The sequence below is a fragment of the Serinus canaria genome, chromosome 9 (genome assembly GCF_022539315.1).
Source record: "Serinus canaria isolate serCan28SL12 chromosome 9, serCan2020, whole genome shotgun sequence".
Classification (NCBI taxonomy): Eukaryota; Metazoa; Chordata; class Aves; order Passeriformes; family Fringillidae; genus Serinus; species Serinus canaria.
In genome coordinates this window covers 6120848-6134179 of record NC_066323.1, presented here as the reverse complement: position 1 = coordinate 6134179, position 13332 = coordinate 6120848, and the positions used below count along the sequence as shown (strand labels likewise).

At 47.1% G+C, this 13332-nt stretch overlaps 1 long non-coding RNA gene across 2 annotated transcripts in view; it reads left to right on the top strand.

The window, feature by feature from the left end:
• The window catches only part of LOC108961908 (uncharacterized), a 138626-nt gene extending 128711 nt beyond the window's left edge, over positions 1–9915 (top strand). For both annotated transcript variants that reach the window (XR_007778289.1, XR_001990320.3), the window contains one exon: positions 8671–9915. This is a non-coding gene — a long non-coding RNA (uncharacterized LOC108961908). The remainder of the gene's footprint in view (positions 1–8670) is intronic.
• Positions 9916–13332: the final 3417 nt, after the last annotated feature.

The following is a 13332-nucleotide window of genomic DNA, read 5'->3' as shown; positions in this document are numbered from 1 at the left end:
TTATCCAGATAAAATCTGTCTAGAAATGACCTTATGGTCTGGGTATGATGCTGATACAGGATGCATGTGTGCCTGTGCTCCCACAATGTCAAACAGCAATGCCTGGACAAGGATCAGCTCCGTCGATGGAGCAGGCAAGTGTCCCTGCCCACTCTGCAGGTGTGATCCTACTCTGGGTGCACTCACCTGAGCAGGTGAAATCAGTCCCACCAAGGGAAGGTGCCCTGGCTGTGGTAGCAGCACATATCTGGCAGTGATGCCACATGCACTGATGGCAGCAGGACGTGTGTCAGAAGAGATCAGTGCCTGTCAGAAAACAGTGAGGACTTCCTCCTTGGAGGCTCTCACTACCTTAATGCTGGAGAGTTTATCCAGACCAGATTATCATGGAACCACAGAATCACCGAGGCTGGAAAAGAACATTGAGTCCAAGCATTATTAACCCAGTAAAACCATGTTCACCTCTAAATCATACTTTCAGGTGGCACATTCACACATTTTTTGCAAATCTCCAGGAGCAAACAGCATCAGCCATTTCAGGGAGCCCAAGTCAGCTTCTGCTGGCTGACAATCTGTCTGTAATGTCAACATCAGAGCAAAAGTTTTTAGAGCATATTAGTAATTGAAATTAGGGCTCAGAATGATACTCATTTCATATGGATAGACCTCAGCAGTGTGAAATGGGTCTTAAAAAGAGTGTATGTGTGGCACCCACAAGGAGAATTTTAATTGTTCCTTAAAGCTTTCACTGCAAAAGGTAGATCTGAGCATGGCAAAAGCTGGCAGTTCAAGCAGAGAAGGCCTGCAGCCCTCAGGTGTCCCCTCTGAGCTGCAATTACCATATAGACACTTAAATAAAAATGAGCCCAGCGCAGGAACCTGACACCACATCTCAATCCAAGCCTTGCTGATTTACACCAGCCAAAAAGAGAGCTGACCTGCAGGGCCAAACCTGGCCCACGGCTATGTCCCGGCAGCTGCAGTGATTTAGAAGCTCTGTCAGTGTCAGTCACCAGTGGGTCTCGTTGAAAGCCAGATTTATCTTGTAATCTGCACTAGAGGCGTAAACTGCTACTGCTGCTCCCACACAAAATAAATCAGCCCAACACAGCCTGGAGCTGGTGGCTGTGAGCTCCAGTCCTCACTCTGATTTATACATCCTTACGTTAAAGTCAGCAGTGGCCAAAGGTGGCCAGGAACCTTCCTAACACCTCCAGGCAGAGGGACTCCAGCAGCAGGCTGGCACTGGGGGCAGCATGGGGACCTGCCTAGCCTGGGGACAGCAACAAGCCTTTGGGTCAGTCTGATCCAGGCTTCCAGTGCCTGGCCAGAGCTTCCCAAGGCTGTGGCAGCTGGAGCAGGCACTGCTGTGAGGAGGGTGACTGAGCAGTGCTGCTGTCCTGCCTGGGGACAGGACCTTGCTTTGACAGGGGAATGTCTGAGCACACGGGGTTAACTCAACCTTTGAGCTCACCTGAAGATGAGTTAATTTTTAGTTAATTTAATGAGTTAATTAACTAATTCTAGACATCTTTGGTTCTGAAACAGAGGCTGACGAAACTCAGGAAGAAAGATAATAGTGTAATACCCACCCAAATGTAGTCCCAGGGAGCATGAGCCTCCAAATCTTCATATCCCTACCATGAGCTTATGATTTCAGCAGTTCTCCCCTTCGGGATATTTTGTTATCACATAACATAAAGAACACTGTTTTCTCTTCAGTTCAGTCCTGCATAGCACCACTACTGCCCTGGCACACTCCCTTTGGAGACAAAGCAAAAGCCCCAGGACAGGGGCAAATTTTGAAGGCCATCCAGCAAAGGGAGTACCAGATATGGGGGATGCATGAGCAAATTGGTGATTGCCGCACATCCAAACAGGGCCACAGCAGTGGGGGTTTGACAAGTGGTGACCCAGGAGCCAGAGGAAAGATGATGCTGTTTTCCTGGCTACAAGAGGTGGGCTGGTGGCAGGCCATGAGAGCCCACCCTGACTAAAGAACAATCCAAGCGTTGTGCTGCAGTCTGCGCATTCCTCGGTGTCGGGTGAAGCCACAGGGTTTTAGCAGAGCAGCCACAGCTACACCCCGTCCCTCCACAGATACTGTTGGCAATTTCAGGCAGCAAAATAACACCCTGGCAGTGCCAAAAGCCACAGTGATTAGCAACAGTGTAAGTAATCAAGTAAAGGCTCTTTTCCACAGCCGAATGACCAGATTGCCAAGCACGCAAAGGGTAGTAGCTAAAATTGATTGCAGCTCACATGGATAATTTCTATCAGAATTATGTTATTGTATTAAAACACTGATGCATAATGTATGGCCGTGCATCTCTGCAATAAACATCTTATGTTTAATTTAAAATCTATGAGTCATTAGAAAAGTTCTCTCATTATGCTGCACAGACCTTTGTTGAGTCAGCAGTAGAAGACACTTTAAAAAATAAAGTTCAAGGAATCACATGGATTTGAAATACCTGAGCTGGGAATGGAGTGTGACCTGAGCACTGTGTGACAGCATATGCTGAGTGGAACAGCCCATCCTGGGGGGCCATGTGCATTGCAGAAAGTGGACATCCCTGCTCTGCACTGTAGGCTTGTGCAACAGCCTTGTAGAAGCAGAGGAAAAATCAGCATGTCTGATCCTGAAGCTCTTGCATAGGTTTAACTTCCATGAGGTTCCACTGGCACTTGCAACACAGGTGAAACTGCCAGCTAGGAGGAGGGTTGCATCCACTGCGCAGCCAGGGTGGTTTCCATCAGCACTTGCTGTGAGCTGTGGGTCTGCAATCACTGCATTTTACAGCAAGGAGACTCACTCGCTCATTCTGATTAAACTTAATTCCCTCCCTGTGTTGGGTAATCTCTCCCTGCCACTCACAGAAACACTTTGCACCTCCCAGAGGCCTTTTTCCCTCTGTAGTCATCCATGACTCCAACGTGGGCACCAACACCACATGAGCACAGCCAAATGGATCTCGTTGTTCGGGTTCCTTCTGCAAGCCCTCTGTACTGACAGCAGCTCCTGCTCTCTGCTTGCCACCTCTCAGCAGGGTGGATCAGCTGGACACGACAGTGAGCTCAGCCAAAAAAGCAGAGCTCAGTGCTTGATTCAATGTGAAAACCACCATCAGCTGGGACCAGGTCTGGACAGGCAGTGTGATTTTTTTGTCATGTGAAAACGGGCTGATCAAAGTGCTGCTGGCAGGTAGCGTGGTCGGGCAGTGCTGCAGAGAGCTCGGCAGGCCCGCAGGAAACCACAGCGCTCTGAAATGAGCGCGCCTTCGCCAGAGTCAGCAACAGCAGCCTGCAGACCTGAACTTCATTGCTTCTCATTTCATACACTCTTTAAACTGATCCCTTCTTTACCTTCCCCCAAGTTTTATATCCTTGAATTTTACCGGGTAATCTTTCCTCTCTGTGGACAAGGAAGGTTTTAGAGGATTTAGGATAATAAAAACCTTGGGAAAAAGGAAAGCAATGGAGTTTCCAGGTACTGTGCAGAATTGTGCAATGGCAATTTGGAGACAGAAGTGCTATTTCTGGCACTGATGTCGCTCTGCCTTGGGAATTCTTCCTCCACCCTGCCTGTTTCCACCTGCGTGAGGGGCTCACACTGCTGCCTTCTCTGCAGAGGCCCTCAAGCACCATCCAAGCACCTCACACAGCACAGAGCAGGCGCTTTCATTATGTGCAGGAAGAGCCAGAGATCTCCATTGCTATCCAAACATTAGAAGATTTAATATTTGCTGTTCTCAGGTTCCTGTCCAGCAGACCGTGCAGCTTTCCACATAAAGATGAAAATGTCGATCAATACTGAGCACAGCCACACCATGCTACTCATTCCTCCCTGAGAGGGGGTTTTACCAAAGCTGAATCACAGCAAAAACCTGCAGAAACTATAGTGATTCCGGACCTCAGTGGATATCACTGGGAAACAGAGTGGCCGTATGGATTTTCCACCTACCATCAGTTACTAGCAACACAACACACTTCATTCCTGAGATGCACACTTAGGGTTGGGTTAAAAATAGATAAACCAAGGAGAACAGAGCACTGTGGTGTTTGTGTGTGATCAGCACAGGAGCCAACTCAGCAAGAAAGGCACTGGGCAGGATCGATCCAGTGATGCCCCTTGGCACAGGCCCATGGCTTTGCACACTCCTCCTGGAAGATGCTGCTTTGTATAGCAATGGAGAAAATGCAACGGGGAGTAACAGCAGAGCAAAGCATGGATCAGATAAGGACTAAGAGCACGCAGCTTTGACGCACAAGGTGTGTAGGTAGCTCCTGCACATGGTGCCAAAACCTCACTTAAAAAACGCCTTCACTAGAGGATGGGGTAATACTTTGCTCTTCAGTGTTTGAGACAAATGGAGGATGCCCCACCATGCCTGTCTTGGCAAGGAAATGGCCTCACCTCCCCCGTAGCTCAAGTGAGGGTCTGCTCAACTCACAGGGGGATTGGCAGCCTGGACATGGTGGGTGTGTTGCAGTTGTTAATCATGATCACAACTGACACAGAATGTGAGTCAGCGGGAACTGGAAGGTGCAGAAACAAGGCTTCCCTTCCCACCTTGGAGACCACCCCAGTGGTCCCAGTGAATGCCTGAGACACCCGAGGCCAGAGCCAGCCAGCATGTGGATTTGGCACCACCATAAAGCCCTCGGTAGCAGCAGATCTCTCTAATTTGGGCAATTGGTGTGAGTGATGGGTGCCCTCATAGAGCCCGTGGGGACAGGGCTGTGCAACAGGACACAAGAAGGAAGGAAACAGAGGCACCAGTGTGTGTGCATCTTTCTCTCTCTCTGTGTGTGTGTGTGTGTGTGTGTGTGTGTGTGTGGCAGTTCAGGCACAATGTCACATCCCTGTTTTATTTATTCCATGAAGTATAAAACCACACAGAAGATGTTTGAGGTTATCTGGATCTTGAACTCCTAAACAAATTATCAACTTCTGACTCATTTCTAAGAAACTCAGGCTTCTGTAACCAAGCTTCCTTTACAGTCATCAGTGAATTTTAAATTACAAGTTGAGAGGACGTAATTTTCAATGAAAAACGCCTCCTGTGCATTTTGTGGGTTTGATTTAGTATCTGGAAGATGATACTGAAATATTTGAGTCTATAACAATTAATGAGCATATTCTGGAGGTTATAGCTGCATCACAGTTCCTACCATGAGTCTCCTTTGTTTTTTTTAACTGCTAACAAACACAAAGGTTGTGTATCTCCACACCCAGTAACTGCCTTCACATTCATGCTAACAAGACTCACAGTTTTCCAAGGCCCACGAAAGGCCTTGACCTATAAAATTCAATTTCAAATGGTAAAAATCCCCTGGCCACTGTAGATGCTGGTGACAAACTAATGTGTTATGTTCCATAACGGTCTGTTTTGAGTGCTGGCTTGACCTGTAAGTGTTCTAGATACAACCTGACTAAAATGGGTTTTATTATTTCCCATTAGTGCCTGCCACAAGAAAATCAACGGGCAGTCCACAGGGGAAATAAAAGTATTTTCTCCTCTAGATAACATCTGCTGCAAATGTAAACAGACCCTTTCCCATCCCTCTCCTCCTTTCAGTTTCTTTCCAATGCTCTGATGTGATCAGATCTCCCAAGATATTTGTTTTTGTTGCAAGTACCAAGGCAGGGTGAGGGCAGGAGATGTTGCCCCACCCCACAGGGCCCACTGCTGTGGCTGGGTGATGCTCCATCAAACCCCTGCCCAGCAGCTGGTCACAGAGATGCACTCTCATCATGCTGAACTGGCAGCACAGGAGGAGGACTGTGGCTGAGTAGTGTTTCCCATCTTACAGTTGGAGTCACTGACATCAGGAACTTTATTTTTTATAGAATTGCAGAATGGTTTGGGTTGGAAGAGACCAAATGCCCCTGCCATGGGCAGGAATGCCACCAGGTTGCTCCAAGCCCTGTCCAACCTGGCCTTGAACACTTCCAGGAGTGGGGCATTCACAGTTTTGTGGACAGCACACAACATATGCCCAGCCACGCTGCTGTGCAGACCCCAACATTCAGAGCAAGCCCAAGATGATTTGGGGTAAAGCCCTGTGCCATGCGAGCACATGGCCCCGTGCAGGCACCCTGGGACAGGGCTGATGGCACAGCTGTCCCCTGCACTCAGGCAGCCTGGGGCAGGGCTGATGGCACAGCTGTCCCCTGCACTCAGGCACCCTGGGACAGGGCTAATGGCACACCTGTGCTGGGGCCAGCTGCACTTGGGCACTGTGGCCACACAGGGACACCCAGCAACTCCAGCCTGAGCCAGCCCAGTGCTGCCTCCACACCCCAGGAGAAGCATGTGCCCCTTGGACTCTGCTCCTTCCTGGCTTTTTCTGCCCCTCACCAGAGAGTGCTTCCCAGCAGTGCCCACCAAACTCGCTTGCCCTCCTTTCATTTCCCAAAACTTTTTTTCTTTTTAAGGCAAATTATGCAGTTAAAAAAATCCCCTAGCATTAAAACCTGACTCACGTCATCATGTCTCAGTAAAACAATGACATTTTTCCCTCTTTGATGCTCAGATCTGGCTCTGCAGGAAATTTTACTACCATGACTCTTTCATCTCTCTCCTGGTTTAAAGATAAATGATCCTTGGACTCTTCTGGACCCACATAAATCACAAAAGCAATCTACTAAGAGAGGTGCCTGTGGCACCGACTTCAGCAGGAATTGAAAAGGACAGTCAAAAATATCCATAGTGCTTACACAAGGAGTAACAGAGCTGGAGTAATCCAGTGCCTTCTCCGTTTGGCAAGTAGGGACCATGACCATGGCATGGAGAAGAGGAAAATGGTGGGAACATGGCACTGGGTGAATGACAGCACTGGGATATCATCTTTGGAGATACCAAGGATCACTGCAGAGAAAGCACAAAACTGAGCAACTTCTGAGGACATGGGATTTGCTTCCAAAGACAAACAAGTCCGGATTCATTGCCAGGCCATCAAATTTGGTTGTGGGGGTCAGATGCTTGTGACACCACCCCTTTCCTAACTACATCTAGCATTGCCTGCAACTTAAAGGAGGTTTGCCCCCAGTCAATATCTGAACAAGGGACTATGTCCAGAGAGATGGCACCTTTGGGGACTCAAGTTTGGGGGTTAGGAGAGGTAGCTCACCTTACACTGCAAACAAATTTCAGCCTGTGTTGAGCTTTCATATGCAGGATGGAGAAACTTGAATGGTTGTTACTCAGCGTTATTTTTTCTCCTTGCAGAAACTTCCCCGAGGGTCCAAAGTGATGGGAAGACAACCATAGCACCAGAAACTTGGGCTGAGAGTAGGGTGCTAGCCCTCCAGAAAAGACTTCTCCTGCTTTGGAAACTCCATGAGAAACCTCAGGGAAAAAAGGACAGCACATGGCCTGGGAGAACTGATTTATCTCACATTTCCTAGCTTGAGGTTGATTTGGCCAAACTGGAGCAGAGGGCATGTGGGGTTAATATCCTGTATGCTGAGCTTGCTTGGGAGACAGCAATGGGGTGGGCAGCTCTCAACATGGCCTCATGGGGTGAAGCAGATCCTCTGTTGCACAAAGGTTAAGGTGCAACTGAGAGCCTGATCCCTGTCCCCAAGCACAGCTTCACCCTGGAGCAGCCCGGCAGGCTGCAGCTGCAGTGAATGCTGCTCCAACAGCTGCTGCTCCAGCAAGCAACTGCTCCTGGGTGACTTGTGCTTTCCCGTGGGTGGGGTGTGGGCTGCAGAGCTATTTTTGTGTCTCCCCTCGCTTTCACCCGAGTGCAACTGGATACCACAAGCCCCATCAGCCCTGAGCAGCATGCACACCACTGCTCATGCAAAGCACGGTGTGCTCACAGGCAAGGTGATGAGGTTTCTCACTTCTTTTTTTTTCCTTAAGCAAGTTTTTGAAGCCCTAATTGCCAAGTAGTTGTGTTGCTCATTGCTCCTTGAATTTGGGAACATCTGCTGAAATCAATCAAGCAGGGTTGCTCCCCACTAACACTGGTGTTATCTTGAAACTGGATCTAGCACAGACCCCCCCCTGACACTCTGCTCCTTCCAGTCTGATAGAGCACTTTGTGATCCTGTTTCCAGTCATAACATTCCAATCCACACCAAAATCATTTGAGTGCATACACGTACCCCCAGCTATTAAACAGCTTTTTACTACAGTAAAGCACCACCTCGCAGGAGGGACCCCTTTATCAAGCAGGATGGGATGTGGGAACTCTTGGCCTAAAGCATTACGGATGATGCCCTCTATTTTTGCTCCATCTCTGTTCATATTGCATGGCCATCTCCCACTTTTCCATCTGCTTTATTCAATTCTGACTACCTAACTGTAAGAGGTACAGAAATAGGAGCCAGGAAGTGTCATGAGAGATGTTTTTTTGGAATAATTATCCTTTTTTCCATCACAGAGCTGCAAAAAGAAGCAGAAGCTCTCTTGAGTTCTAAGCCCTTCTCATGAGATAATGAAATCAATAACTCCAAGCTCTTCATGCAGGTTTAGGGATTCCCATGCTTGGATATCTCTACCAGAGGTTTGTGAAAATCAGGACTGATTTTCACAGCTGCTTGATTTTCCCCTCTTCTGACTTGGAAAAGCTTGGCAGTGTTTGCATGGCACTTTACACATGTGGAATTACTGATCTAATTTTGGTTTCTTCCATCCTTTTATTTGGGTACAGACAAATAACATCCTTTTGCACAGCGTATTTGTGGGAAACGACAAAGGGACACCAGCTCAGAGCAAAACCTCATGAGCAGGAGGACGACAGACGGAGGAAATGGTCTGAAAAGCAATGGATGGAAAGACAGAAGGGGATGAACAACTCCACTTCAGCAGGGTACTGCACGGGAGGAAAGCAGAATGCTGGCTGTGACCTTTTGCTCTCTTCAGGACTGATTTTCACAAAGTTTTTGAATCCCTGTTGACACTGTGGTCACTGGGACCATTGGACTCCACTCCCCTGAAATGAAGTTCTTTGAGGTTGGAAAAGACTTTTGAGGTCATCGAGTCCAACCATTAACCCAGCACCAGTGGTGCCACAGGGGAGGATGGCAGGGCAGGGGTGCTAATCTAGAGATGAAGTCAGAGTTGCGCACTTGGATGTCTTTTCACAAACTAAGTGTGTTGATTTGGCAGAAATTTTCTTATCCTTTAGGTGATTTTAAATGAGAAAAGTACTGCTGAGCTTCAAGATTTACTGAGTTGCCCAGTAGAATGAATCTTGCTGAGTCCAGTAGCCAGGCCTAGCTGATGGCCAACATCAGCTTTCCTGCTCCTGTGTTTGGGAAGGGTTTTCAGAGCTGGAGGACTACAGACACAGCCTTCATCAGTTGTGTGTTTGCGATTTACCAAGCAAATTTATGTGGGCTTTACGGTGCAATTTCATTAAAATGTCCTTTTTCCCTAACTCCAGAAGATGGTTACAAAACATGCTGAAATTTGTTTTTCACTCGTTCGGGCTTCCAGAACTTTGTGCTCATCTATCTTACGTTATTTTTCTTTCTATTTGTGGTTTTGAGGTCATGGCTTCAGAAATGTTAACTCTTCAAGTAAAGTTCTGAGCCAAAACCAAATTCTTCTTGAAGGAAATACTGACCTTTCCACTGGTGCCTCACAAATGAAAAACATGGAAATGGATACATGGTAATTGATCTCTCCTCTGATCAAAAGGTACCTCAGGGAAGTTATGTCCTCATGGAAAATGCTAAATGATAGTCTTGGGTGGACAGTGCAAACAGACACAAGCTTTCCCACAAATATTTGCTTGTCTTAAATCTACTTGGCTCTGCTATGGCTCACCACAGTTTATTTTCCACAAATATTCTAACAAGAGCTTGTTGGCAAGAATCTACATAGAAACTACTCAGGGTAACATCTGAGGAAACTATTTTGGAAGTCTGTTTTAAGGCCAGCAACCCTAAACCCCTGCTATTTTCATGTTTTTGGAATTACCATCCCCACGGAGAGGGCAGCATTGCCCTTGGAGGTGGCCAGGCGTGGGGATGTGGCTCTGAGTCATGAGTCAGACTCTTATTCTGCTCTGGGGAAGATGCTGATTAACCAGTGACAGCTGGAGCACTGAGACTGTATGGTCAGAGGAAGAAAGCTCTAGAAATGCTCTCCCCTGCTTCCTGCCTTGAGCTATGGGAAGGCATGAGAATCAGGGATCTCCTCTTATTCCTCTTCCCCAAATACAGATGACAGCTGGCAGTGATGTCCCAGGTGGTATTTTGGGCATGAGAAGCAGCGAGGGTCCTGAACATGCAAGTTTGGGTCACTGGTCTGGCTGCACACCACTGCCAAAGCCAGAGATAGCAAAATTCCCTTCCCTGAGCACTTAGGCGACCGAGATCCTGCTGGAGCAGGCTGCAACACGAATCTTCCAGGCAGTTTATATATAGCTTGAGAGACTCAAAGAACATTATTTTAAGTTCATGACCTAGTCTTCATATTCCTTGTAGCAACCACAAGGCAGCTGGGAACAGACTTGCCCTGTGAATGCAAGACTAGGGCACCTTCTCTCTCTGGAGCTTGAGCAATGAAGCAGATCCTCGGGGAAACCCCACACAAACTGGTACTGCAGAATTGGGATGCTGGGGCTGCACCTTCCAGCTCACTGCAGAGCTTGACATCTTCCAGTCTAGCTTCATTTTGGTTCAGAAGAGAACGGCTAGAACTCTCCTCAAAACTAAAAGGAAGACCCTTCTGGATAGATCATAGCATTTAATTTTTATTGAGACTCCTTTATTTTCTATTATTGCAATAAATAAAAAACAATAAAACTGGAAAGCCATTCCAGAGAGAAAAATATCATAGAATCATATAAAGTCCTGAGTTGGAAGGGACCCTCAAGTATCACTGAGTCCAACTCCTGGCCCGGCACAGACATCCCAGGAATCACACCCTGGGCCTGAGAGGATTTGCCAAATGCTTCTTGAACTCTGTTGGGCTCGGGGCTGTGACCACTTCACTGGGGAGCCTGTTTAGTGCCCAGCTACCCACTGGGTGAAAAACCTTTTCCTAATATCCAACCTAAACCTTCCCTGACACAACCTCAGGCCACTCCCTCAGGTCCTGCCCCTGGTCACCCTCCACTTCCCCTCATGAGGAAGGTGCAGACCCCCATGAGGTCTGACCTTGGTCTCCTCTTCTCCAGCTGAACAAACCAAGTGACCTCAGCTGCTTTTATGGCTTCCCCTCCAGACCCTTCACCATCCTTGTGTCCCTCCTTTTTATGATCATGACTAGCTTTATATCTTATATTGTGGGGCCCAAACCTGCACACAGCACTTAAGGTTGTGTGCAACCGCACATCATTTGCCACTCAAGGCAAATGATGTGGGGTTTTTTAAAAACCTGGTTAGTCTTTGGGGAACACATAATTTTGGACGTATTTTGATGGAAGTATTTCACCAGCAGAGTTTCAAAGTTGTCTATCACCTTGTTAATAGCACTTAGCAGTAGTATTTTGCTCTTCTACAGGCACCTTACCCAGTTTCTCAAAGCACATTACGAAACTATGTGGTTACCTCTATTCTAGACTGATCTGTCTAAAGGTGAGGTGGAAAGTTTTTAATTTCACTTCTAAACCATCGTTGCCAATAGATCTCTGTAAATTACAAGTGTACAGTCAGGAAATGAAACCATTTTCACGGTGTGCGTCAAAATTGGGCAGCATGAACTGACTACAGCCTCCCCAGAAAGGAGAGAAACCTGTGAACAGGAGTCAAGACATTCTTCTCTACAAACCCCTTCCCATGGAGCTGTTTGTGAATTTCCTCATTGCATGCCTTTTTTCCCCCTCTTTTAGGCTGCTGGCTGTGTTTAGACTGAAAATCTGCTGGGAAGAGCATGGTGGCTTCCTGCTGTCATTGCTATTGATGCTACAGAGTGGAAGGTCCATACAAATCATTTTGGAACAGGAGATGCGACAAGGTGGAAGAGAAAATCACAAGCAATTTTGCAGAAATGTTGTCTGAAAGCATTTTAACAACTCTTTTGGGTTTTAATATGTCTCAGAAAATTTAAAGGGTACAAAGCTTAATCATTAGGCTTACAGAATAGAGTGACTCCTGCAAAACACAGTCACAAGCAGTTGTGATATTAGCAGCCACCCCTTCAGCTTTCTGGTTACGTAGGCACTGAATGAGAAAGGCAGAAGGGTATGTTTGGAAAGGAAACCAATTTTTCATAGGTTCCTCCCTCCACAGTGGGAGACCACAGACTGAGAAGAGCTGACTACCCTTCCGGTAGCAATAATGCAACTGTGCTATTCATAGCGAGACAGAAAAACACCAGCTGATTTTCTTTGCATCATAATCTGGTAACCTCGGAATTAACCTTGTTGGACACAGATCTGTTAACTTTCACCATGCTTCTCCTATTAAACTAGTGAAGTCTGGGACAGAAATAGCTGCCCACAGCTGTTATGAATTGTTATGTTCCCTGATGATGCTTGGCGCTGCCTGCAGAAAAAAGTTTCTTATTTCATGCTCTGCCATGAAGTCAACCTTTTTATTCCTTTTATTTTTTCTATTTTTAATATTCTTTCATTGCAAACTGACGGTATTAGACTGCTGTGCTATGCTTTGCTTGGAATGGAAAGCAGACGTGTTCCTTGAGTCTGCTCCACAGTGGTAACTCCATACCTGATATTTTCAGTTTAGGAAAGGAAGGGTGGAGGGTGCTGGCAGGACTGAGAAGCTGCAAGAGCATCAAGTTACACCAGAGTATGCCCTGCACTTCCAGTGCTAACAGGGAGCTACCCTGAGATGTCCCAGCCCAGCTGGCAATGACAAAAAGGAAGGCAGCAATCCACTTGAGGCCACCATCCTGAGAACGCCAGCTCGCACACAGCAGCAGCCACAGGTTCAGTGCATGCTCAGAACGGAAATCCCCAAATCTGCAAACGGCACAAAACCGGCAAAATCCCCATATCTGCAAAGCCACCTCTGCAAACTGGTTTATGCATGTACCAAACAAATGCAGATCTTTAGAAACACATTTACACCTGCTTAGGACTCCTTGGGCCTGGCCACCCTGGCTGAAGGACGTTTAAGCACTGGTTGAGTGTCACATCCACAAAGTAAAGCTTTCATAAATCTTTTTGAGCCGTGGTTGAAAAACTGACTTAATTACCAACAGTCAGATTGTGTCCTTGGGACATACAGCACGTTTATAGAAAACAAAGTATGGGAAGATGTCTAAAGTGAGAACAGTGACAGCAAAACCCACATGAACTCCTGACTTGCTGGCAAGAACATTTGGTAGGGTACAGACAAAGCAGCCCAGGTGCCAGGATCATCTGCTCAGCACTTGGCAATGAGACACCCAGACACGA